We start from the raw sequence: 5620 nt of genomic DNA, 5'->3' as shown, positions 1-5620 counted from the left end.
AATTTAATTTGATGTTTTTAAAAATAAAACTAATTTCGTGTAGTATTATTATTGGTTTTAAAACATAAACGAATTTAACAACATAAATTTTGTCTTTAATCACAAATTTGACATTAACAAAATTAAAACAAAGTTTGACATTTACAAAATGTAAACAAAGTTTGACATTAATTCTACACCTGTGAGGCACTTGTTTATTAAAAAAAAAAAAAACTTTTGTTAATTTTAAAACTTTATATGGAAATTTTTTGGTTTTAATCAATTTGGCTTTGAAAATATTTTCGTTTCTTTTTATTCATTATGAAAATTTGAATAGATTTTTTTAAAAATTTGAATTGGATTGTACAAAACGACAAGATAAGAAAGAAAATTAATTTTTTTTTTAATTCGGTGATTGTTGTGGAATCTTAATTTTATTCTGCTTTGGAGAAATCTGTTCCAATTTTGTGATTTGTGGACAATCTTCTTTCGCTTTCACTTGAAACAAATTTTGGGTATCTTTGTTGCATTGTGGATTCTTTGTTTCAACAGGGACTAGGATCCGGAGGACTCGCAAGCAGTGTTGTGGATGAATTCTATTTTCGTGAACCTATGTCTATTATATTGTATTGTTGGATAGAAACATTATATTCTATTGGTCATCGGTTACATCCGTCTTAGCAAAATTGTCATCTTAATCAGTTCCTATAACACTAGAATTGAAGAACTACATTTTGTCTACATAAACGCTGAACATTTACCTGAAATCTAAGTGCATAAATTTGAAATTTCACTTATTATTAAAACCAACACCTGACAAGTCCTCAAATAACCATATTCTTGACTCAAATAACCATATTCTTTCAAATCCTAACAAGAATTTTGGATATTTTTCACCTGAAGTTAATTATTAAATTCATAATTCTACATCTCCTAAATTACTTACATATATAGATAATAATTTAATTAATTTTTTTTTGTTGTTTAATTTTGACATATCTTCATCTTAAATTCAAATAGTTTTTTTTATATTGTTTTTTTTTTTGTTTTTTAAATTTTGTTTTTTTTTTGCATTTGTTTGTTATAACATTGTTTTCGTTTACTTATATAAAGTCAATTTCATTATATGTTATTAACATTACACTTTTCATAACATAACATAACAACATATTATTGAGTGAATATTTTAAACAATCTTTATTTTGCCAACATCTCAAAAGACAACAGGCCTGAAGTCTTCGCGGGATAACAAATAATGGTGAGTCAAAAGAATTTTATTTCAAAATTTTAAAATTTCGCTCTATAAAATATGAAAACAAATTTCGAATATTAATTTAAATAATATTAAAATTTCATAATATTTTCTTTTAAATGTATTACTAGAAATAAATGTTATTAGCATACTTGACAAATACCTGTGTTGGTAATCTTAACATGAACCTATTTTATTTTGGTTTTATGAACATTCTGTTAATAACATGATTCTAGTTATATAACGTATTTTTTTTATAATTTTGTTTTCATATGGTAGTTTTTTTTTTAATTTTATTAATACACATACATAACACGATAATTTTTTTTTAGGTAAATTCATTTTCGTTAACATTCTGTTAACAACAACATTTTCCATTACTTATAGTTCTTCAAATTAAAATTTCAAATAGTCTGTGTTAACATCGTTTTGGTTTGTTACACATTTTAACACTTGAATGTTATCAACAGGAAGTATTCTTTTATGTTGAATATTTGTTTTCCTGTTAATAACATAAATTTTTCTTTTATATTAACAATATATACATTGCTGTTAATAACATAAATTTTACTTTTCTAAAAAGAAAGCCTATTGAAATAATATCTGTAGCATACCTTTTGGCTGGTTATATAAGGAAAATTTAAATACGATATTTGAAACAATGTTATTTTAAACGGTCAAATTTAATATGTATAATTTACTCTTAATATTATTTCATTGAAATTTAAATACGATATTAATAATTTTGTTGACATTTATATTTGAACTTTGTAAATATTGTAATTTTGAATTATTTAAAGTTTAAACTAAATTTTGATAGGATGTTGTATATTTCGACTAACTACGAGTATATAATAAATGATTTGTTATTTGTTTGCAATATGAATTGCTAAATTAGTTTTTTTTCATTTCTCGAAAGGTTAAGGGTATGTGCAAGTAGATCAGTTCTGGGCTATCTAAAATATTGACCATACGATAGCATGGTTTGGGTGGGTATTGATCTTAGAAGAGGAAAATTACTCCTATTCCTCTTCAACCTAGCTTCTCTCCTATACTTTCTTTTGTTCTTTCTGTTTGTATTTACTTTAATTATATTTTTTTTTTCTTATCTTCAGTATAACTCCTCTTTGTTTTGTATTATGATCGATTTGGTATTATGCTACCTATTTTTAAACTTTGTGTTACGAACTGCAAACGTACTTGATAGGGGCAAGAACCACCCCATTTTCCATGAGCACGGCCGGTATTTAGGTAGCAGCCCCTTGAAAAGAACGACCCTGGCGGTTAGGTTCGTTACATAGATTTAAATGGCGCCCAACGTGGGGCATCAGCTAATATAGGTTAACATTTTAGTGTTATTTACATCTTATTCTCATAAATTACATATTTTGGCTGATGCTTTCACATATAACTATCTCAATTTCCGTCTTATCGATTTTTCTTTTGTTTTCATTTTTATTTTTCCAAACCTTTTAAAATTTTTGGATTTTAATGTTCTCTCTGGGAATGATTAACCGAAATTTTTATGGGGCAGGTCTATTTATTATTTTCTTTTTATGTCACTATTATGCTTGAGATTTTAATTCTGATCATTGATATTTGGAATTTTGCTCACAGAATATGATATAATACTTTGGGTTTTGTTTTTATTTTCAAAATTTTACTCTAGGGTGAACAGTGATGAGATTTTTGATTTTGGTTCATACTGATTTCCTACTCTCACGATATCCCTATTGTATTTTAGCTTATTAATGACATTTTAGGTATCAGAATTGAGATTTATAATTTAAACTTCTGATTGTTTAAAATATACTTAATTTTGATATCATTTCTTCTTTTTTTTTTTGGTTTGAAGCTAGGAATTTATTTATGTTAGTATTGTTTCGTTTGTTTTTCTGTTTTTAGTTATATTGACTACCTGTTGTATACCTTTAGCCGAGTAGAGAAATTTTGATTGATTGTTTTGTTAAGTTTTTTTTATTAGTATTTATTAATTTGTTTTGACAATGCCAATTACGAGAAGTATGGAAAACTTGAATGCGGAGCAACCGGCCAATTCTAGTTTTACAATTCCGGTGGAGTCCAATTCTCAGGCCACTTCTCGGCGTGGTAATCCACAAAGTATTGGAAATGCTGGAACTGAGGGTGATAGCTCTACACCCAGCAATAACCTTGATAGACAACAAATTAGGCGTATGATCAATAGTTCGATGTCAACACTTCGTGGGGAAATGACGGATTTTATCCGTAATGAACTTAGATCATTAGTTCGTGATATGACTTTAGGTGAAAATGTAAATTCTCATAATTCACAGCCACCTAATAACCCAGTTTCTTCTAATTCATCTCCAAGGACAGGTAATGGTCAGGAACCTTTTGTGGGAGAAAAGGTATCGAACATTATTCGTAATTGGAGGGTCAAATTTTCCGGATGTGACGACCAAATGACTGTTGACGAATTTATTTATAGAATAAATGTACTGACGACCAATAATTTGAACGGGGACTTTGAACTTTTGACAAGACATTCGCATGGACTCTTTGAAGGCAAAGCCTTAGATTGGTACTGGCGTTACCATCGACAGGACAACGTACTTGACTGGTTTGCTTTGACAAGGGCTTTGCGGGAACAGTACAAGGGTGACTACACAGACTTCGACGTAATGGAGGACATACATAGACGGAAACAACGTACTACAGAGACTTTTGATGACTTCTACGACTCCATTTCGGCCATGACAGACAGACTAAAAAATCCTATTTCGGACGCTAATTTATGTGCCATACTAGTGCGAAATCTCAGAAATGAGATAAGACACGAGTTAATTCATATGGACATAACTAATGTAGCACATCTTCGTCGTGAGGTCAAACGACATGAGAAATTTATTACAGACATTCGTGGACAGGAATCAAAGAGACCAACAAGAGGACATATTTCTGAAATTGACTTTACGAATACGGAAACGACTATTTTGGAAACTCCTGTTTCTGATATTTGTGCACTTCGTACAGAGACTAAGTGCTGGAACTGTGACAAGACTGGACACAATTATTACGACTGCTTAGACGTACGACGGGTGTTTTGCTACGGATGTGGAGCAAAAGACACTTACAGACCGACTTGTCCCAAGTGTGGGGTTAAACCACAGGGAAACGGACAGAAGGATGTCCGTCGCAATTAATACGGACATCCGGGACTGACGATATGGACAACACTGATTCGACAACTTCAACCGATTATGACAATACTATTGCGAAACCTGACATTAACACGAATAAGGATAAACATCCGCTAATGAGACCTTACCATGAGCGATTATTGGAGTATAATAGGATTCGGGAGAGAATTTTTAGGGATTTTCAAGCCCCTACAACACCAAAACGCTCATCGTTGCGTATACGCGATTTTTATCGTAAATTAAAATCATTACGTTCTATTGTTATATCACCAATTATTTCACCAGATGACGACTCCAGACCTTTTATTAACTTGAGAATAGGAAACGATAAATATTTAGCATTATTGGATAGTGGTGCCAATAAGAGTGTAATTGGCGGTGCTTTTGCTTCTCAGGTACATAATATGGAAAACTTTAAAAAATGCAATGGGAATGTTAAGACGGCAGATGGACAGAGACAAAACATTTTAGGGACAGTAACATTGACAGTGACTTTTCAAAAACTTACAAAACAGATAAACTTTTTAATAGTTCCAACTATCCAACAGGATATTATATGTGGCTATGATTTTTGGACTGAGTTTGGTCTGAAGATTTCAGTACCAGAAATCGGAGCACTTGAAGTTGAAGAGCCTGATTCTGACAAGCTAGTTTTGACCCCTTTACAAAAACAACAATTGGACAATGTTATTTCTTCTTTTCCAAATTCGGAGACTGATGGTTTAGGGTGCACCACTCTCATTGAACACCAAATAGACACGGGCGCGGCAAAGCCAATTAAACAGAGATATTACCCTATATCTCCTGCCGTAGAAAAGAAATTGTGTTTAGAATTGGACAGAATGCTCTCCCTAGGTGTCATCGAAGAAGCTCCTAGCTCTCCATGGTCTTCTCCGACAGTTGTTGTCATAAAACCGGACAAAATAAGGATGTGTGTGGACAGTAGAAAATTAAATTCCGTGACAGTAAAGGACGCATACCCCATACCGAACATTGACGGACTTTTATCGAGACTTCCTTCAGTTTATTGCATTTCAAAAATTGATTTGAAAGATGCCTTCTGGCAAATTAAACTGGAGGAAAGCTCAAAACATAAGACAGCTTTCACGGTCCCTAATCGGCCATTGTACCAGTTTACAAGAATGCCGTTTGGACTGTGTAATGCACCGCAAACGTTGTGCAGACTTATGGACGTTGTTATTCCGTA

This window comes from Lucilia cuprina, chromosome 6, assembly GCF_022045245.1.
Source record: "Lucilia cuprina isolate Lc7/37 chromosome 6, ASM2204524v1, whole genome shotgun sequence".
Lineage (NCBI taxonomy): Eukaryota > Metazoa > Arthropoda > Insecta > Diptera > Calliphoridae > Lucilia > Lucilia cuprina.
This window is presented reverse-complemented; position numbering follows the sequence as displayed.